The 22,045-nt window shown below is 46.2% G+C and overlaps 7 non-coding genes across 7 annotated transcripts; all 7 read right to left on the bottom strand.

The window, feature by feature from the left end:
• Positions 1-12,321: 12,321 nt before the first annotated feature.
• On the bottom strand, positions 12,322-12,394 carry trnai-uau. Its single transcript has one exon. It is a non-coding gene; the product is annotated as a tRNA-Ile (tRNA).
• A 1,675-nt stretch (positions 12,395-14,069) lies between these two features.
• Positions 14,070-14,142, bottom strand: trnav-uac. Its single transcript has one exon. It is a non-coding gene; the product is annotated as a tRNA-Val (tRNA).
• A 329-nt stretch (positions 14,143-14,471) lies between these two features.
• trnar-acg lies at positions 14,472-14,544 on the bottom strand. The gene has a single exon. It is a non-coding gene; the product is annotated as a tRNA-Arg (tRNA).
• Positions 14,545-14,638: 94 nt separating this feature from the next.
• On the bottom strand, positions 14,639-14,711 carry trnai-uau. The gene has a single exon. It is a non-coding gene; the product is annotated as a tRNA-Ile (tRNA).
• A 4,792-nt stretch (positions 14,712-19,503) lies between these two features.
• On the bottom strand, positions 19,504-19,576 carry trnav-aac. The gene has a single exon. It is a non-coding gene; the product is annotated as a tRNA-Val (tRNA).
• Positions 19,577-20,072: 496 nt separating this feature from the next.
• On the bottom strand, positions 20,073-20,145 carry trnav-uac. The gene has a single exon. It is a non-coding gene; the product is annotated as a tRNA-Val (tRNA).
• A 1,682-nt stretch (positions 20,146-21,827) lies between these two features.
• On the bottom strand, positions 21,828-21,900 carry trnav-aac. Its single transcript has one exon. It is a non-coding gene; the product is annotated as a tRNA-Val (tRNA).
• Positions 21,901-22,045: the final 145 nt, after the last annotated feature.

The following is a 22,045-nucleotide window of genomic DNA, read 5'->3' as shown; positions in this document are numbered from 1 at the left end:
TCTGTGAATCTCTCTAAGTGTCTGTATCTCTCTCAGTGTCTGTGACTCTCTCTATGTGTCTGTGACTCTCTCTCAGTGTCTGTGACTCTCTCTATGTGTCTGAATCTCTCTAAGTGTCTGTGACTCTCTCTATGTGTCCGTGACTCTCTCTCAGTGTCTGTGACTCTCTCTATGTGTCTGAATCTCTCTAAGTGTCTGTGACTCTCTCTATGTGTCTGTGACTCTCTCTCAGTGTCTGTGACTCTCTCTCAGTGTCTGTGACTCTCTCTAAGTGTCTGTGACTCTCTCTCAGTGTCTGTGAATCTCTCAGTGTCTGTGAATCTCTCTAAGTGTCTGAATCTCTCTCAGTGTCTGTGACTCTCTCTCAGTGTCTGTGAATCTCTCTAAGTGCCCGAATCTCTCTAAATGTCTCTGAATCTCTTGGCGTCTGTGACTCTCTCTCAGTGCCTGTGTCTCTCTCTAAGTGTCTGTGACTCTCTCTCAGTGCCTGTGTCTCTCTCTAAGTGTCTGTGACTCTCTCTAAGTGTTTGTGACTCTCTCTCAGTGTCTGTGACTCTCTCTCTCAGTGTCTGTGACTCTCTCTCAGTGTCTGTAACTCTCTCTATGTGTCTGTGACTCTCTCTCAGTGTCTGTGACTCTCTCTCAGTGTCTGTGACTCTCTCTCAGTGTCTGTAACTCTCTCTATGTGTCTGTGACTCTCTCTCAGTGTCTGTGACTCTCTCTATGTGTCTGTGACTCTCTCTCAGTGTCTGTGACTCTCTCTATGTGTCTGTGACTCTCTCTCAGTGTCTGTGACTCTCTCTCAGTGTCTGTGACTCTCTACGTGTCTGTGACTCTCTCTAAGTGTCTGTGACTCTCTCTCAGTGTCTGTGACTCTCTCTATGTGTCTGTGACTCTCTCTCAGTGTCTGTGACTCTCTCTATGTGTCTGTGACTCTCTCAGTGCCTGTGACTCTCTCTCAGTGTCTGTGACTCTCTCTAAGTGTCTGTGACTCTCTCTCAGTGTCTGTGAATCTCTCTAAGTGTCTGTGACTCTCTCTAAGTGTCTGTGACTCTCTCTCAGTGTATGTGAATCTCTCTAAGTGTCTGTGAATCTCTCTAAGTGTCTATGTATCTAAGGGCAGCACGGTAGCATGGTGGTTAGCATAAATGCTTCACAGCTCCAGGGTCCGGCTGGGTCACTGTCTGTGCGGAGTCTGCACGTCCTCCCCGTGTGTGCGTGGTGTCTGTGATTCTCTCTAAGTGTCTGTGAATCTCTCTAAATGTTTGAATCTCTCTAAGTGTCTCTGAATCTCTCTGTGTCTCTGAATCTCTCTATGTGTCTGTGACTCTCTCTCAGTGTCTGTGACTCTCTCTCAGTGTCTGTGACTCTCTCTCAGTGTCTGTGACTCTCTCTAAGTGTCTGTGACTCTCTCTCAGTGTCTGTGACTCTCTCTAAGTGTCTGTGACTCTCTCTCTGGGTGTATGTTAATCTTTCTAAGTGTCTGAATCTCTCAGTGTCTGTGAATCTCTCTCAGTGTCTGTGAATCTCTCCAAGTGTCCGAATCTCTCTAAATGTCTGTGAATCTCTCTCAGTGTTTGTGAATCACTCGAAGTGTCTGTGAATCTCTCAAAATGTCTCTGAATCTCTCTGTGTCTGTGACTCTCTCTCAGTGCCTGTGACTCTCTCAGTGCCTGTGAATCTCTCTAAGTGTCTGTGATTCTCTCTAAGTGTCTGTGAATCTCTCTAAATGTCTGTGAATCTCTCTAAATGCCTCAGAATCTCTCAGTGCCTATGACTCTCTCAGTGTCTGTGAATCTCACTCAGTGTCTGTGACTCTCTAAGTGTCTGTGACTCTCTCTAAGTGTCTGTGAATCTATCTGCCTGTCTGTCTGCCTGTCTATCCCCGTGTCCACGCTGGACCATTACAACAGGCCCACACACTGACACTGGGCATTGAGATTACACATGTTGTCCAGAGTTCTCGCTGTCTGGGAGAAGCACCTTCAGTTTATGTACAGTCTGTTTCCCTGAATGCACCACTGTGTGCTTAAGACACAAAAGTACTTCCCGGAGTCCGCGGCCGACACCTGGGAGACTGTGAGACTGACGACTCTGTAGGTTTTGGTCAGGGACGAGGTGAAGCGGCGCCTGGAGTAGCCGGCACTGTCACTGAATCCGTCTGTGCAGCGGATGAGAATGTACTGGAGGCTCCCCCCCAGGGAGAGGGGGTCCCGGTACCAAAACAGGCAAGCTCTCCGCACCCCTGTGTAGGAGCAGGTGATGGTGACGCTGCCTCCCTGCTGGACACTCAGCTCCACCTCTGGCTGGTCAATGGCTGCTGATTCAGTCAGGGTGCCTGCAGGACAGAGAAGGAGACAATTGAGTGGAGGTTCCACACCCTCTTTAGATCAGACTTTCTGGAAGGGGGAGGAGGGGGGAGAGACAGCGGGGCAATGCCCAGCATAATGACTTAGTCTCTCCTCATACAACAGTCCCGCCATCCCAGGAATCAGCCTGGTCAACCTCCCCTCCCTCCATAGCAAGAACATCCTTCCTCAGATAAGGATATCTAAAGGGGACACAGTAGCCCAGGTGTGGCCTCACCAATGCCTATTCAATTGCAATAACACATCCCTACTCCTTTAGCCCCAAGAACTGTATCTAATCCCTTCTTGAAATTACACATTTTGGCCTCAACTACTTTCTTTCGTCGCGAATTCCACAGATTCACCACTCTGGACGTTGCCTGGAATGGAGAGTAGGTCTTACGAGGAAAGGTTGAGGGTGCTAGGCCTTTTCTCATTAGAACGGAGAAGGATGAGGGGCGACTTGATAGAGGTTTTTAAGATGACCAGGGGAATAGATAGAGTAGACAGTCAGAGACTTTTTCCCCGGGAGGAACAAACCATTACAAGGGGACATAAATTTAAGGTGAATGGTGGAAGATATAGAGGGGATGTCAGAGGTAGGTTCTTTACCCAGAGAGTAGTGGGGGCATGGAATGCACTGCCTGTGGAAGTAGTTGAGTCGGAAACATTAGGGACCTTCAAGCGGCTTTTGGATAGGTACATGGATTAGGGTAGAATAATGGAGTGTAGATTAATTTGTTCTTAATCTAAGACACAACATCGTGGGCCGAAGGGCCTGTTCTGTGCTGTATTTTCTATGTTCTCTGGGAGGAGACAGTTCTCCTCACTTCAGTCCTCAAAGTTTGACCCCGAGTCCAGGACTCGTCCATCATCGCGAACACTCTTTCTGAATCTACCCAGCCTAATCCCCTCTAAATGCAAAGGAATCTAATCCATAATGACGCAGTCTCTCCTCATATGAGAGTCCCTCCATCCCAGGAATTTGCGTGGTCAACCTTCGTTCCCTCCTTAGCAAGAACATCCTTCCTCACATAAGGACATCAAAACGGGCAAGTTCAGCCTCACTAGTGCCCAATAAAATTGCAGTAAAACACATCTACACCTATACTCCAATCCTCTGGTTATGAAGGCCTACGTACCATTTGCCTTCTTTACTGCCTGTTGTACCCCTGTGCCTACTTTCAGCGATGTGGTCAATAAGGTCTTGATGAGTCGCTCCCTCTCTCAATTTACACACATTCATGCAATAATCTGCCTTCCTATTTGTAACCACACATGCATCCACAATATACTGCATCTGCCATTCATACACCCACTCACTGAGCCTGTCCAACTCCCGCTGGAGAATCTATGCATCCTCTGCACAGTTTACCAACCCACCCAACGCTGTATCATCTGCAAATTCGGACATAATAGACTTGGAAATCTGGTAGCAAAATAGAAAGAAAGATAAGGAAATGAATAAAAAGAACAAAGAAAGGCTCAACACAGGAACAGGCCCTTCAGCCCTCCAAGCCTGTGCCGACCATGCTGTCCGACTAAACTAAAATCTTCTACACTTTCCTGGTCCGTATCCCTCTATTCCCATCCTATTCATCTATTTCTCAACGTTCCCCTTAAACGTCACTATCGTCCCTGCTTCCACCACCTCCTCCGGCAGCGAGTTCCAGGCACCCACTACCCTCTGTGTAAATAAACTTCCCTCGTACATCTCCTCTACACCTTGCCCCTCGCACCTTAAACCTATGCCCCGTAGTAATTGACCCCTCTACCCTGGGGAAAAGCCTCTGACTATCCACTCGGTCTATGCCCCTCATAATTTTGTAGACCTCTATCAGGTCGCCCCTCAAACTCCGTCTTTCCAGTGAGAACAAACCGAGTTTATTCCAACCGCTCCTCATAGCTAATGCCCTCCATACCAGGCAACATCCTGGTAAATCTCTTCTGCACCCTCTCTAAAGCCTCCACATCCTTCTGGTAGTGTGGCGACCAGAATTGAACACTATACTCCAAGTATGGCATAACTAATGGAAGTGGAGTTTGTGATGGAAAAGTTATTCCTCATTACAGCCATTTTATTACCAAAATAATATTGACTGGGTGTAGGGAGTAGACCTCGGCCAGTTCCAATGGTATGGACATGGTAATTAATGGAACTAACAGATGTTCAATCCTCTACAGACAGTAACTGGCCCATTCGCTACATTTTCCCTTTTTGTGTGATAGTCAGAGAGGATAAGCTGCCTTGCTTTCTCATGTTGATGCTGGGTGGCCGCCTTGCTCTATTCTTTCAGAGTTTTTGTATTGACTCTCCCTCAGGTGGCAACACGGTGCTTATGACTACACAGATGTAGCTGGCTGTATCCGTCCCCGTGATATCTCGGATGGCCAGACTGCTGCGTTTCTGGGCTCGATGGAGGGTAGCCCCTATTCTCTCTGTTGGCACCGTGCTGCCCTTGGAGGTGGCCAGCAGTCGTGGATTCCCCCCTCGACGATATCGGTACCACTGTGCGAAACTCAGCAAGATGTTGGTGCTGCAGTTCATGGTGACGGAGGAGCCTTCCATCGCCAGCAGCGTGGGCGGAGATTGGGTGACCTGCTGGCTCACCACGGCAACATCTGCAACATGAAATAATACCCGCCATGTGGGGGGTTGAGGGGGGATGAATAACACTTGATGCAATCACATTGAATTTATTAACCCAGAAACAGGCCATTTGACCTATTGGGCTGATACTGGCGTTCATCAACCCCTCCCCCAACATAGCCTATTCCCAATCTTTCAGAACAGCCGTCTATTATTTTCGCCCACGCCTGAAAATCTTAGCCACTACTCACCCTAGGCACTGCATGTGATAAAGTCCCACATTATCACTATTCCTCGTGGAAATAAAATACCAGATAACGACTTTGCGATTTAATCTGTCCTGGGTTGCAAGCGACATCATCTGGGCCAGTATTTATTTTGGAATGCCAGCAGGGGAGAAGGAGACCATTGAGCCCATCGTGTTACCCCCGATTTACCAAATGTGCACTCTACTCCTATCCATTTCCGACTCTATCTCCGTAACATCATCTGACCTGCATATCCCTCACACTGAGGGGGAATTTAACATGGCTAATCCACCAAACCTGCACATCGTTGGACAGGACTGAACAGTTTTGTAACATGGTCAATACACCTAACATTCACATCTTTGCTGTTCACCTGAACTTTGACCCAGTAACTCCAGAAGAAAGGTGATTATAGTTTCATATGGGTGTAGTGTGCGGATTGGGGGTGGAATTTGAGGTGATAGCGTTCCTTGACCATCTGCAACCCCCGACCTTCCAGCTGGTAGTGGTCCTGGGTTTGGAAGGTCCTATTGAGGGAGCCTTGTTGAGCCGTTTAGATCTATGATGCCTAGCTTTTACTTTCTTCACCAGTAAACTTACAAATGGACAGCACGGTAGCATTGTGGATAGCACAATTGCTTCACAGCTCCAGGGTCCCAGGTTCGATTCCCGGCTTGGGTCACTGTCTGTACGGAGTCTGCACATCCTCCCTGTGTGTGCGTGGGTTTCCTCCGGGTGCTCCGGTTTCCTCCCACAGCCCAAAGATGTGCAGGTTAGGTGGATTGGCCATGATAAATTCCCATTTGTGTCCAAAATTGCCTTCAGTGTTGGGTGGGGTTACTGGGTTACGGGGATAGGGTGGAGGTGTGGACCTTGGGTAGGGTGCTCTTTCCAAGAGCCGCTGCAGACTCGATGGGCCGAGTGGCCTCCTTCTGCACTGTAAATTCTATGAAAAAAAAGGACTACTTATGAAGTTCCACTGATTAAAGACACTCAACCACTAGGAACATTGCTTTGCATTTTCCTAGGACAATCAACATTAAATATAGAATTATAACAGGATTTCTTGGAATTTAATCAATGAGAATAATTAACCAAACTGAACCACTAGTAATATTTTTCTCTGAAGAACAAGATTAAAGATAGAAGCATTTCTTGGGGCTGATCAATGTGAATCTGAACAGTAACTCACCGGAGACGATTGCTGTCAGAACGAAGGCGATGAATCCTATCGGGAGATCCATCTGCAAGGCGTATTTGCAAGAGTTAGAACACTGATGTAGAACTTGACTCTCCTCTTTATAGTGAGGAGCAGGACAAGAGAGGAAGCGCAGTTATTAAACTGCCACCTAACCAGGAACTTTAGAGCGAAGCTTGTTTAGATTCCTCTGGGCATATCTAACAAGAGAGGAGGCAGTGGAGGGAGCAAGAGTCATTGAAAAAAAACAACTGAACCCAACACCTGAGACTGGTTTGCCATGGTGTCTTCTGAAATTAAAATGAGACTGAGCAGATCGATGCAGACCCGGACATAGTGAGAGAGGTATAAGTGTGACAGTGTGCAGTGATACCGCAAGAGAAGGGGCTGAGCATTCAGCAGACTATCCTGCCACCTGGTGGCATAAATAAGAATGTCTCCTTTATTTTAGAGGATTCTCTTTGCTATGGAAAACTGTTTACAGAATCCATACTGTGCAGACGTAGGCTGTGGCCATTACGTTTCTGTTGTCATTGAAGACAGAATGCAGTGAAAGGGCGAGATTTGCAAGAGGGCAGCCAAACTCAATCAAACACACACATATTTTATTATTATCACTGCATACACACGCACACAACCACAGTCTCATGTTAAGCAATCTCCATCTGCTGGATCCTTTATGCATTACACACACACACACACACACACATAACCACAGTCTCACTTTTAGCAATCTCCATCTGCTGGACCCTTTAGGTATTGCACACACACACACACAATCTCACTTTCAGCAATCTCCCTGTGCTGGACTCTCTCTGCATCACACATACACACACACACAGTCTCACTATTAGCAATCTCCATCTGCTGGACCGTTTATGCATTACACACACATACACACACACACAGTCTAACTTTCAGCAATCTCCCTCTGCTGGACTCACTCTGCATCACCATACACACACACAACCACAGTCTCACTCCATCTGCTGGAACCTTTATGCATTACACACGATGTGGAGATGTCGGCGTTGGACTCGGGTGAGCACAGTAAGAAGTCTTACAACACCAAGTTAAAGTCCAACAGGTTTGTTTCAAAAAGGAGCTTTCGGAGCACTGCTCCTTCCTCAGGTGAATGCATTACACACACACAGTCTCACTTTCAGCAATCTCCCTCTGCTGGACCCTTCATGTATTACACACACGCACACAACCAGAGTCTCAATTTTAGCAATCACCCTCTGCTGGGCACTTTATGCATTACAGTCACACAGACAGTCTCACTTTCATCAATCTCCCTCTGCTGGACTCTTCCTGAGCTTTATTGTCCTGTCGACAAATGCCGCCTGACTCCCTGAGTTGTTCCAGTATTTTCCGCTTTCTCCGCAGATGTTAGATTGGCGTTCGATGCCAATGACAGTGTGCTTCGGTTAGGGCACGATGCCCCCGCCCCATCCACAATATTCTGAATCTGACTCCATTTCCAGTTCTCCAGCTTTGACAAAGTCAACTTGACTGGAAACGGGAGCTGCCATCTCTCTCCACACAGGCTGTCAGACCTGCTGAGATTGTCCTGTATTTTCTGTGTTTGTTTCTGATTGAAGCATCCGCAGTAAGTTGGATTTGTCGTACATTTAGACATGTTTGAGATGGTGATTAAATATGTTCATCTGCATCTGTAAATCGATGAAATTCTGTTGTGGATGAACCTGCTGCTAATATCCGAACTGAGCCAATATAGGAAGATTCTTTTCTTCTCATTGCCTGTCGAAAATTCAGTACGTGCGACTTAATCAGGGGCTGGTTTAGCTCACAAGGCTAAATCGCTGGTTTTTAAAAAAGGATAGCAGCACGGTTCGATTCCTGTACCAGCCTCCCCAGACAGGGGCCGGAATGTGGCGACTAGGGGCTTTTCACAGTAACTTCATTGAAGCCTACTCGTGACAATAAGCGATTTTCATTTCATTTCATTAACGTTGAATTAATTTTAGTGGCTCATGTCAGCCGATGTCTCACTTTCCTCTCACATCCGAGATTGGGGCAATATTGAGGAACAGAAGTATTTTGTGCAGACGTTCGTCAGAGAAACGTTTGATGTTTCAGCCCTGTTCCGGACTGGGGACCTTTCGCGTGTGAGGCGAATGTGATAACCACTACACTACAGAAACTACTGACAAACAACAGGCCTGCGCAATGAACCACCTCAGCATGTTGCTACAGATTCTAATGGCGAGGCTGAGAGACCTGGTCACTTATTACAAGACAACAGCTTTTTGTTTAAAAAAAAAACAGATGTCTCAACATATAAGACCATGAGATGTCGAACTTAACATAAGTTATATTTTGCTTATGCTCGGTCTTAAATTTGTGCTCCTTCGTCTAGCAGCGAGAATCCCTCGCGATTTTCAATCAATGCCCATGGGAGCGGTCGTGGGTGTCAATTAAGGACAAGCCCTTTACTCCAGGTCAGAGATTACGAATTGTTTGCGATGCTGACGGCGGGGATGATTTACATTGGCCCACTCTGAAAAAGATTTCTCAGGACTCGGGATGTTTATGTTGTTTCTCTCCCCACAGATGAAGATCGAGTTTATTCAGCAGTTTCTGTTTTTATTTTATATGTCCAGCATAGGCAGGATTTTGCTTCATATTAGATCCAGGTTGAATGGAACCAAATTGCTGGTTAGCGAGCACCTAACTACCAGAGTCTTTGGTGAGTTGATGTCGGAGTGGAAATTTGTTCAGTGAGATAGTGTCTGAGCTGGAGTGCGTTTGGGTAGAATTGATGCTCTAGATCTGTGTTAACCACAGGGACGTGACCCATCTAATCCACAGAGCCAAAGTGGAGAATTGAACGGACTGGAGAGCTGGATCTTAACGCTGACCTCCCGGACCTCGGCGTCGTGAAATGTTCCAAAGAAGCTCAACAGACACTCGAGGAACAGCAGCGCATCTTTCCACTGGGCTCAATACAGCTTTCACACTCAGTGTGTGTTCAGCAGTTTCACACTGTAAATGCTGCACCCATTCTGCGTGTCCTTACATCGCAGCTTTGGGTTTGAATCTTGTTTCCACTTGTTCTTTGTGTCCGGGCGGCAGTTGTTGATCAATCTGCCATCGATTGCTCCTCCAGAAACATCTTTGTTTTCTTTGTTCACTTCCATTGCGCTAACAGAGAGCTGGCACAGATGCGGCGGCCCGAATGGCCTCTTTCTGTGGTGTAGTTATTCTCAGATTCGATGCGAACCTCACTCCGTGACCAGGGAAGCCAAGGCCTTTTCCCATTTAATCGCCCCTGACTTGCCCCCTATCAGAGCCCTTTCCTGTTGTTCTTTTTCCCCCCTCCGGGAGTTCACTTGGTTAAGACGTACCACATTTCTAACCGGTCACGGTTTTAATGAAAGGTGACGGTGAAAGACGAGCTTTGTTGTCCTGTCGATAAAGAGGCATCACGATAGCACTGTGGATAGCACAATTGCTTCACAGCTCCAGGGTCCCAGGTTCGATTCCGGCTTGGGTCACTGTCTGTGCGGAGTCTGCACATCCTCCCCGTGTGTGCTTGTGTTTTCTCCGGGTGCTCCGGTTTCCTCCCACAGTCCAATGATGTGCTGGTTAGGTGGATTGGCCATGATAAATTGCCCTAAGTGTCCAAAATTGCCCTTCGTGTTGGGTGTGGTTACTGGGTGATGGGGATAGGGTGGAGATGTTGACCTCGGGCAAGGCGCTCTTTCCAAGAGCCAGTGCAGACACGATGGGCCGAGTGGCCTCCTTCCGCACTGTAAATTCTATAAATGCTGCCTGACTCCCTGAGTTGTTGCAGTATTTTCACCGCAGATGTTAGATCGACTTTTGATGGCAATATCAGCATGCTTCGGATGTTACCTCGTTGGTCTAGGGGTAAGATTTTCGCTTTGGGTGTCTCACTATCGGAATTTGCGAGAGGTCCCGGGTTCAAATCCCTTGATGAGGTTTACCGTTGGTGAATGTTTTCTTCATTTCTTTGCGGCGCAGATGGCGGGATTCATTCAAAAGAGCAAAAGTTCCATACCGGATGGTGTGTCACATGCTGCAGTCTAAATATCGTTCATGTACAAGAAAGGAGGCCTGACAGCAATTCCGCACTGAGCCTGGATTCCCACACTGGCTTTTCCTGTTTCTCCATCAGGAAGGCCGTTTTTTCTTTCCCAAAGCTGATTCAGTTAAGTCTCTGGCATTTCCTCTAAGTCAGTTACAGTATCGTTTGTGTCTGTCCTTTTGAGTACACATTACTTTCAGACATCCTTCAATCTGGCCTGTTGCATTTGCTGATCCCAACGCCATCTACTCTGCATTGGAGAGACTAAATACCGACTGGGTGACCGCTTTGCAAAACACCTTCGCTCCTTCGACAAGCTGGCGGCAGACTCTCCTGTCGCTTGCTATTTCAACTCACTGTCCTGCTCTCATGTCCACATGTCCGATCTTGGCCTGCTGCAATGTTCCCATGTAGCTCAGCACAACGCCGAGGAACAGCCCCCATCCTCCGAATAGGCACGGTACAGCCTTGCGGATTTTGCAGTAGGCTCAACAACTGCGCACCGTGAAATCACTCTTCCCACTTCACCACATGTTTATTTCCATCAACTTATTTTCATTGCTTCCATTGATATGTCTTCCTCTCCCATTGTCTCCCCCTCCCCATTCCCCTAGCCAATCGCATCCCTCTTGTGAAATCCGCCCCTTGTTCCTCTTGTCATCTGCCATTAACACATTCTAATCTTCTAATCGCCTCTGTCAGCACCGTTCTTAACACTGATTAGAAACATTTACATTCCATTTTTCTTTCGACCCAACACATTTTTCTTCTTCTCCACCCATCGCTGGCCGTCTGTCGAGGCCCAATGCTTCACGCTCCCCTCCACTTCCCCCACACACTCCGCCAGTCTGCACCTGAACAAAGGTCCAGTTGTCCAGCTTCGACAAAGAGTCACCCAGACTCGAAACGACACTTGCCATCTCTCTCCACAGAGGCTGTCAGACCTGCTGAGACTGTCCTGTGTTTTCTGTTTTTCTTTCCCATTGACGCATACGCAGTAAGTTGCTTTTATCGTACATTTAGACATGTTTGAAATGGTGATTAAATATGTTCATCTGCATCTGTAAACCCAAAAGATTCTGTGGTGGATGAACAAACGGCTAATATCCGAATCGTGGCAAAATAGGAAAGGCTTTTCTTCCCCTGGCGTCTTGAATATTCCGTATTTCTGACTTTGTTGCAGGAATTTTAATATCTCATGAGAGACCAAATCTCATGTTCCTCGAACGTGCGTGATTGAGGAAGAAAGGTATTTTGTGCAAACATTCGTCACACAAAATGAGAAGCACGCGATGTGTCTGCCCGGTTTCGAACAGGGGACCTTTCGCGTGTTAGGCAAATGTGATGACCACTACACTACAGAAACTGCTGGGATTATCGGAATCAGTGGCCCTGTGCAATGTTGGACCTCAATGTATTGTTGCAGCTTCTAATGGTTCCGCTGAGAGGCCATGTAACTTATTGGAAGAAGCCGTTTCTTTAAAACTGATGTCTCAACTTATCAAAGGATCAGATATTGAACTTTGCTGAACTGGAGATAAGTTATGTTTTGCTTGAAGTTAAATTGAGACGGCGGGGCTTTCATAAGCAACCACAGCTGAAACGAGAATTGATGAAGCCCTGCTCACTTTGCTCTGCATCAAGAACCAGCTGTCCAACCCACTGAACTAAAGGGGACTCCAAAACTAGGAACTGCGAGCCAGCCAGGAGTCGAACCTGGAATCTCCTAATTCGTAGTCAGACTAGTTATCCATTGCGCCACTGGCCCACTGCAGTTTGAGGCTTTTGCTATTCCTCGATGATGAAGACCAGTTACGAGATCGAGGTAATATTTAGCGATAGACTAAACTGGAAACACCAAATGTTTCTGCCCGGTTTCGAACCGGGGACCATTCGCGCATAAAGCGAATGTGATAACCGCTACACTACAGAAACAGCTGGCAGCGCAGACTCCAGCGGACCTGTGTCGCCTTCAACTCACCTGCCTTGTTGCAGCTTCGCATGGATCGGCTGAGAGGCCATGTCAATTCTTACAAGAACACGTCGATTTCTTTAAAACACATGTCTAAACTTACAAGCCAGTAGAAGAACCTATATTGAAATGAAGAATTTGTTCAGCAAATCTCTAACGGCGAAATGCTCTATTCTATTATTAATGCAGCATTCTGAAATCCTACAGAAAAAAGCAACCGACTTTACACAATATTTGTTTCGTTATTCAATGCTTGAGTTGAGTTTAAGAATTGACAATTATGTGTTTCTTATATTTGACCTCTTTGTGTTTTGCTGTGTAAAATGCTGCAGCCTAAATACCGTTCATGTATAAGAAAGGAGGGGTAATTCGAAATCAACATTGAGCCTGATTTCCCACACTGGCTTTTCCTGTTTCTCCATCAGGAAAACCGTTTTTTCTTTCCCAAAGCTGGTTCAGTTAAGTCTCTGGCAATTCCTCTAAGTCAGTTACAGTATCGTTTGTGTCTGTCCTTTTGAGTTCACATTACTATAAGACATCCTTCAATCTGGCCTGTTGCATTTGCTGATCCCAATGCCATCTTCTCTGCATTGGAGAGACTAAATGCCGATTGGGTGACCACTTTGCAAAACACCTTCGCTCAATCGACAAGCTGGCGGCAGACTCTCCTGTCGCTTGCTATTTGAACTCACTGTCCTGTTCTCATGTCCACATGTCCGATCTTGGCCTGCTGCAATGTTCCCATGTAGCTCAGCACAACGCCGAGGAACAGCACCCCATCCTCCGAATAGACAGGGTACAGCCTTGCGGATTTTACAGTACGCTCAACAACTTCGCTCCGTGAAATCACTCTTCCCACTTCACCACATGTTTATTTCCATCAACTTATTTTCATTGCTACCATTGATATGTCTTCCTCTCCCATTGTCTCCCCCTTCCCCTTCCCCTAGCCAATCGCATCCCTCTTGGGAAATCAGCCCCTTGTTCCTCATTTTCATCTGCCATTAACACATTCTAATCTTCTAATCGCCTCTGTCAGCACAGTTCTTAACACTGATTAGAAACATTTATATTCCCTTTTTCTTTCGACCAAACACATTTTTGTTATTCTCCACCCATGGCTGGCCGTCTGTCGAGGCCCAATGCTTCACGCTCCCCTCTACCCCCACCCACCCCCCACGCACTCCGACAGTCTGCACCTGACCAAAGATCCAGTTGTGCAGCTTCGACAAAGAGTCACCCAGACTCGAAACGACACTTGCCATCTCTCTCCACAGAGGCTGTCAGACCTGATGAGACTGTCCTGTGTTTTCTGTTTTTCTTTCCCATTGACGCATAAGCAGTAAGTTGCTTTTATCGTACATTTAGACATGTTTGAAATGGTGATTAAATATGTTCATCTGCATCTGTAAACCCAAAAGATTCTGTGGTGGATGAACAAACTGCTAATATCCGAATCGTGGCAAAATAGGGAAGGCTTTTCTTCCCCTTGCGTCTTGCATATTCCGTATTTCTGCCTTTGTTGCAGGAATTTTAATATCTCATGAGAGACCAAATCTCATGTTCCTCGAACGTGCGAGATTGAGGAAGAAAGGTATATTGTGCAAACATTCGTCACACAAAATGAGAAGCACGCGATGTTTCTGCCCGGTTTCGAACCGGGGACCTTTCGCGTGTAAGGCGAATGTGATAACCACTACACCATAGAAACTGCTGGGAGCATCGCAATCAGCGGCCCTCTGCAATGTTGAACCGCAATGTACTGTTGCAGCTTCTAACAGTTCTGCTGAGAGGCCATGTAACTTATTGGAAGAAGCCGTTTCTTTAAAACCGATGTCTCAACTTATCAAAGGATCAGATATTGAACTTTGCTGAACTGGAGATAAGTTATGTTTTGCTTGAAGTTAAATAGAGAGGGCAGGGCTTTCATAAGTAACCACAGCTGAAACGAGAATTGATGATGCCCTGCTGACTTTGCTCTGCATCGGGAACCAGCTGTCCAGCCCACTGAACTAAAGGGGACGCCAAAACTAGGAATTTCGAGCCAGCCAGGAGTCGAACCTGGAATCTCCTGATTCGTAGTCAAACGCGTTATCCATTGCGCCACTGGCCCACAGCAGTTATAGACTTTTGCTATTCCTCGATGATGAAGACCAGTTACGAGATTGAGGTAATATTGAGCGATAGACTAAACTGGAAACACCAGATGTCTCTGCCCGGTTTCGAACCGGGGACCATTCGCGTATAAAGCGAATGTGGTAACCACTACACTACAGAAACAGCTGGCAGCACAGATTCCAACGGACCTGTGTCACCTTCAACTCAACTGCCTTGTTGCAGCTTCGCATGGTTCGGCTGAGAGGCCATGTCACTTCTTACAAGAACACGTCGATTTATTTAAAACAGATGTCTAAACTTACAAGCCAGTAGAAGAACCTATATTGAAATGAAGAATTTGTTCAGCAAATCTCTAACGGCGAAATGCTCTCTTCTATTATTAATGCAGCATTCTGAAATCCTACAGAAAAAAGCAACCGACTTTACACAATATTTGTTTCGTTATTCAATGCTTGAGTTGAGTTTAAGAATTGACAATTATGTGTTTCTTATATTTGACCTCTTTGTGTTTTGGTGTGTAAAATGCTGCAGCCTAAATACCGTTCATGTATAAGAAAGGAGGGGTAATTCGAAATCAACATTGAGCCTGATTTCCCACACTGGCTTTTCCTGTTTCTCCATCAGGAAAACCGTTTTTTCTTTCCCAAAGCTGGTTCAGTTAAGTCTCTGGCAATTCCTCTAAGTCAGTTACAGTATCGTTTGTGTCTGTCCTTTTGAGTTCACATTACTATAAGACATCCTTCAATCTGGCCTGTTGCATTTGCTGATCCTAATGCCATCTACTCTGCACTGGAGAGACTAAATGCTGACAGGGTGACCACTTTGCAAAACACCTTCGCTCCATCGACAAGCTGGCGGCAGACTCTCCTGTCGCTTGTTATTTGAACTCACTGTCCTGTTCTCATGTCCACATGTCCGATCTTGGCCTGCTGCAATGTTCCCATGTAGCTCAGCACAACGCCGAGGAACAGCCCCCATCCTCCGAATAGGCTCGGCACAGCCTTGCGGATTGTACAGTAGGCTCAACAACTTCGCACCGTGAAATCACTCTTCCCAATTCACCACATGTTTCTTTCCATCAAATTATTTTCATTGCTTCCATTGATATATCTTCCGCTCCCATTGTCTCCCCCTCCCCATTCCCCTAGCCAATCGCATCCCTCTTGGGAATTCCGCCCCTTGTTCCTCATTGTCATTTGCCGTTAACACATTCTAATCTTCTAATCGCCTCTGTCAGCACAGTTCTTAACACTGATTAGAAACATTTAACTTCCTTTTTTCTTTCGACACAACACATTTTTGTTATTCCCCACCCATCGCTGGCCGTCTGTCGAGGCCCAATGCTTCACGCCCCCCCCCCCAACACGTCCCCACTCCAACACGTCCCCCCCCCAACACGTCCCCCCCCCCAACAGGTCCCCCACACACTCCGCCAGTCTACACCTGACCAAAGATCCAGTTGTCCAGCTTCGACAAAGAGTCACCCAGACTCGAAAGGACACTTGCCATCTCTCTCCACAGAGGCTGTCAGACCTGCTGAGACTGTCCTGTGTTTTCTGTTTTTCTTTCCCATTGACCCATGCGCAGTAATTTGCTTTTATCGTACATTTAGAAATGTTTGAAATGGTGATTAAATATGTTCATCTGCATCTGTAAACCCAATACATTCTGTGGTGGATGAACAAACTGCTGATATCCGAATCGTGGCAAAATAGGGAAGGCTTTTCATCCCCTGGCGTCTTGAATATTCCGTATTTCTGACTTTATTGCAGGAATTTTAATATCTCATGAGAGACCAAATCTCATGTTCCTCGAACGTGCGAGATTGAGGAGGAAAGGTATTTTGTGCAAACATTCGTCACACAAAATGAGAAGCACGCGATGTTTCTGCCCGGTTTCGTACCGGGAACCTTTCGCGTGTTAGGCGAATGTGATAATCACTACACCACAGAGTTTCAGCGATTTACCAATGAACATATTTAATCACCATCTCAAACATGTCTAAATGTATGACAAATGCAACTTACTGCGGATGCTTCAAACGGAAACAAAAACAGAAAATACTGGATAATCTCAGCCGGTCTGACAGCCTCTGGGGAGCGAAATGGCAGCTGTCGTTTCCAGTCAAGTGGACTCTTTGTCAACGCTGGAGAACTGGAATTGGAGATTCAGACGATTGTGGGTGGGGGGTGGGGGTGGGGGTGGTGGGGGTGGGGGTGGTGTCGTGCTGTATTGGGCCCCGATCGAGGGCTAGCAATAGGTGGGAAATGACGAAAATGTCTCGGGCAGAAAGGAAAAGGGAATGTAAATGAGGCTAATCAAGGCTATGAAAGGTGCTGATGGCGCATCAAGCGGTCAGAATGTGTTAATGGCAGAACAAAGGTAAGCAGTGCGTCAGAGAACAATTACAAACAGGGATCAGATTGCTGAAGTAGGATGGTATGGGCTGGGGATAGGGGGCAATGCTGAGGGTAAAACATATCAATGGAAGGGATGATAAGTTGATGGAAAAAACATGTGGTGGAGGGGGAAGTGAGAGTTCACAGTCTGAAGTTGTTGAACTGATAAAATGAAAGGGACAAAGAGCTGTGTGAGTCCACCAGAATTAGTCAATAGAAATGTGAATGCCCACACATAGACAAGCTTCTCGGGAACGTATTGGTTCCATGCAGTTTGAGCTCAGCTTCTCAAAGCAAACCCAATGTGAATGAATCCCGCCGTCTACGCCGCAAAGAAATGAAGAAAACATGTTGCTTGACCAACGGAAAACCTCATCGAAGGGCTCGTCCGGGATCTCTCGCAAATTCCGACAGCGACACACCCAAAGCGAGAATCATACCCCGAGACCAACGAGCCCCGCGAAATGAGCCAAACCATAATGTCATTGCCATGGAAAATCAATCTAACATCTGCGGAGAACGCCAAAAGTACTGCAACAACTCAGGGAGTCAGGCGGTATTTGTCGACAGGACAACAAAAGTTCGTCTTTCACCATCACCTTTCAAAAAACAAGGAAATGCGAGCCAGCCAGGAGTCGAACCTAGAATCGCCTGATTCGTAGTTAGACGCGTTATCCATTGCGCCACTGGCCCACGGCAGTTGCAGAATTTTGCAATTCCTCGATGATTCCTCGAAGACCAGTTACGAGATTGAGGTAATATTTAGCGACAGACTGGAAACACCAGATGTTTCTGCCCGGCTTCGAACAGGCGACCATTCGCGTGTGAAGCGAATGTGATAACCACTACACTACAGAAACAGCTGGCAGCGCAGACTCCAACGGACCTGTGTCAACTTCAACTCACCTGCCTTGTTGCAGCTTCGCATGGTTCGGCTGAGAGGCCATGTCACTTCTTACAAGAACACGTCTATGTCTTTAAAACAGATGTCTAAACTTACAAGCCAGAAGAAGAACCTATATTGAACTGAAGAATTTGTTCAGCAAATCTCTAACGGCGAAATGCTCTCTTCTATTATTAATGCAGCATTCTGAAATCCTACAGAAAAAAGAAACCGACTTTACACAATATTTGTTTCGTTATTCAATGCTTGAGTTGAGTTTAAGAATTGACAATTATGTGTTTCTTATATTTGACCTCTTTGTGTTTTGGTGTGTAAAATGCTGCAGCCTAAATACCGTTCATGTATAAGAAAGGAGGGGTAATTCGAAATCAACATTGAGCCTGGATTCCCACACTGGCATTTCCTGTTTCCCCATCAGGAAGACCGTTTTTGCTTTCCAAAATTTGGTTCAGTTAAGTCTCTGGCATTTCCTCTAAGTCAGTTACAGTATCGTTTGTGCCTGTCCTTTTGAGTACACATTACTACTGTATAAGACATCCTTCAATCTGGCCTGTTGCATTTGCTGATCCCAATGCCATATTCTCTGCATTGGAGAGACTAAATGCTGACTGGGTGACCGCTTTGCAAAACACCTTCGCTCCATCGACAAACTGGTGGCAGACTCTCCTGTCGCTTGCTATTTCAACTCACTGTCCTGCTCTCATGTCCACATGTCCGATCTTGGCCTGCTGCAATGTTCCCATGTAGCTCAGCACAACGCCGAGGAACAGCACCCCATCCTCCGAATAGGCACGGTGCAGCCTTGCGGATTTTACAGTATGATCAATAACTTCGCACCGTGAAATCACTCTTCCCACTTCACCACATGTTTATTTCCATCAACTTATTTTCATTGCTTCCATTGATATGTCTTCCTCTCCCATTGTCTCCCCCTCCCCATTCCCCGAGCCAATCGCATCCCTCTTGTAAAATCCGCCCCTTGTTCCTCATTTTCATCTGCCATTAACACATTCTAATCTTCTAATCGCCTCTGTCAGCACAGTTCTTAACACTGATTAGAAGCATTTACATTCCCTTTTTCTTTCGACCCAACGCATTTTTGTTATTCTCCACCCATGGCTGGCCGTCTGTCGAGGTCCAATGCTTCACGCTCCCCTCTCCCCCCCCCCCCCCCCCACCCCCACTTCCCCCACACACTCCGCCAGTCTACACCTGACCAAAGATCCAGTTGTCCAGCTTCGACAAAGAGTCACCCAGACTCGAAACGACACTTGCCATCTCTCTCCACAGAGGCTGTCAGACCTGAAGAGTCTGTCCTGTGTTTTCTGTTTTTCTTTCCCATTGACGCATAAGCAGTAAGTTGCTTTTATCGTACATTTAGACATGTTTGAAATGGTGATTAAAAATGTTCATCTGCATCTGTAAACCCAAAAGATTCTGTGGTGGATGAACAAACAGCTAATATCCGAATCGTGGCAAAATAGGAAAGGCTTTTCTTCCCCTGGCGTCTTGAATATTCCGTATTTCTGACTTTGTTGCAGGAATTTTAATATCTCATGCGAGACCAAATCTCATGTTCCTCGAACGTGCGAGATTGAGGAAGAAAGGTATTTTGTGCAAACATTCGTCACGCAAAATGAGAAGCACGCGATGTTTCTGCCCGGTTTCGAACCGGGGACTTTTTGCGTGTTAAGCAAATGTGATGACCACTACACTACAGAAACTGCTGGGAACATTGCAATCAGTGGCCCTGTGCAATGTTGAACCTCAATGTACTGTTGCAGCTTCTAACGGTTCCGCTGAGAGGCCATGTAACGTATTGGAAGAAGCCGTTTCTTTCAAACTGATGTCTCAAATTATCAAAGGATCAGATATTGAACTTTGCGGAACTGGAGATAAGTTATGTTTTGCTTGAAGTTAAATTGAGAGGGCAGGGCTTTCATAAGGAACCACAGCTGAAACGAGAATTGATGATGCCCTGCTCACTTTGCTCTGCATCGGGAACCAGCTGTCCAACCCACTGAACTAAAGGTGACGCCAAAACTAAGAACTGCCAGCCAGCCAGGAGTCGAAGCTGGAATCTCCTGATTCGGAGTCAGACGCGTTATCCATTGTGCCACTGGCCCACAGCAGTTATAGGCTTTTGCTATTCCTCGATGATGAAGACCAGTTACGAGATTGAGGTAATATTTAGCGATAGACTAAACTGGAAACACCAGATGCTTCTGCCCGGTTTCGAACCGGGGACCATTCGCGTGTAAAGCGAATGTGATAACCAATACACTACAGAAACAGCTGGCATCGCAGATTCCAAAGGACCTGTGTCACCTTCAACTCAACTGCCTTGTTGCAGCTTCGCATGGTTCGGCTGAGAGGCCACGTCACTTCTCACAAGAACACGTCTATTTCTTTAAAACAGATGTCTAAACTTACAAGCCAGTAGAAGAACCTATATTGAACTGAAGCATTTGTTCAGCAAATCTCTAACGGCGAAATGCTCTCTTCTATTATTAATGCAGCATTCTGAAATCCTACAGAAAAAAGCTACCGACTTTACACAATATTTGTTTCGTTATGAAATGCTTGAGTTGAGTTTAAGAATTGACAATTATGTGTTTCTTATATTTGACCTCATTGTGTTTTGGTGTGTAAAATGCTGCAGCCTAAATACCGTTCATGTAGAAGAAAGGCGGGGTAATTCTAAATCAACATTGAGCCTGGATTCCCACACTGGCTTTTCCCGTTTCTCCATCAGGAAAACCGTTTTTTCTTTCCCAAAGCTGGTTCAGTTAAGTCTCTGGCATTTCCTCTAAGTCAGTTACAGTATCGTTTGTGTCTGTCCTTTTGAGTACACATTACTATAAGACATCCTTCAATCTGGCCTGTTGCATTTGCTGATCCCAATGCCATCTACTCTGCATTGGAGAGACTAAATGCTGACTGGGTGACCACTTTGCAAAACACCTTCGCTCCATCGACAAACTGGTGGCAGACTCTCCTGTCGCTTGCTATTTGAACTCACTGTCCTGCTCTCATGTCCACATGTCCGATCTTGGCCTGCTGCAATGTTCCCATGTAGCTCAGCACAACGCCGAGGAACCGCACCCCATCCTCCGAATAGGCACGGTACAGCCTTGCGGATTTTACAGTAGGCTCAACAACTTCGCACCGTGAAATCACTCTTCCCACTTCACCACATGTTTATTTCCATCAACTTATTTTCATTGCTTCCATTGATATGTCTTCCTCTCCCATTGTTTCCCCCTCCCCATTCCCCTAGCCAATCGCATCCCTCTTGGGAAATCCGCCCCTTGTTCCTCATTTTCATCTGCCATTAACACATTCTAATCTTCTAATCGCCTCTGTCAGCACAGTTCTTAACACTGATTAGAAACATTTATATTCCCTTTTTCTTTCGACCCAACACATTTTTGTTATTCTCCACCCATGGCTGGCCGTCTGTCGAGGCCCAATGCTTCACGCTCCACTCTCCCCCCACCCACCCCACACTTCCCCACACACTCCGCCAGTCTACACCTGACCAAAGATCCAGTTGTCCAGCTTCGACAAAGAGTCACCCAGACTAGAAACGACACTTGCCATCTCTCTCCACAGAGGCTGTCAGACCTGAAGAGTCTGTCCTGTGTTTTCTGTTTTTCTTTCCCATTGACGCATAAGCAGTAAGTTGCTTTTATCGTAAATTTAGACATTTTGAAATGGTGATTAAATATGTTCATCTGCATCTGTAAACCCAAAAGATTCTGTGGTGGATGAACAAACTGCTAACATCCGAATCGTGGCAAAATAGGGAAGTGTTTTCTTCCCCTGGCGTCTTGAATATTCCGTAATTCTGACTTTGTTGCAGGAATTTTAATATCTCATGAGAGACCAAATCTCATGTTCCTCGAACGTGCGAGACTGAGGAAGAAAGGTATTTTGTGCAAACATTCGTCACACAAAATGAGAAGCACGCGATGTTTCTGCCCGGTTTCGAACCGGGGACCTTTCGCGTGTTAGACGAATGTGATAACCAGTACACTACAGAAACCGCTGAGAGTATCACAATCAGTGGCCCTGTGCAATGTTGAACCTCAATGTATTGTTGCAGCTTCTCATGGTTCCGCTGAGAGGCCATGTAACTTATTGGAAGGAGCCGTTTCTTTAAAACTGATGTCTCAATTTATCAAAGGATC

Source organism: Scyliorhinus canicula, unplaced genomic scaffold, assembly GCF_902713615.1.
Source record: "Scyliorhinus canicula unplaced genomic scaffold, sScyCan1.1, whole genome shotgun sequence".
Classification (NCBI taxonomy): Eukaryota; Metazoa; Chordata; class Chondrichthyes; order Carcharhiniformes; family Scyliorhinidae; genus Scyliorhinus; species Scyliorhinus canicula.
Note: the sequence above shows the minus strand (reverse complement) of the source record. Positions and strands in the feature narration are given on the sequence as shown.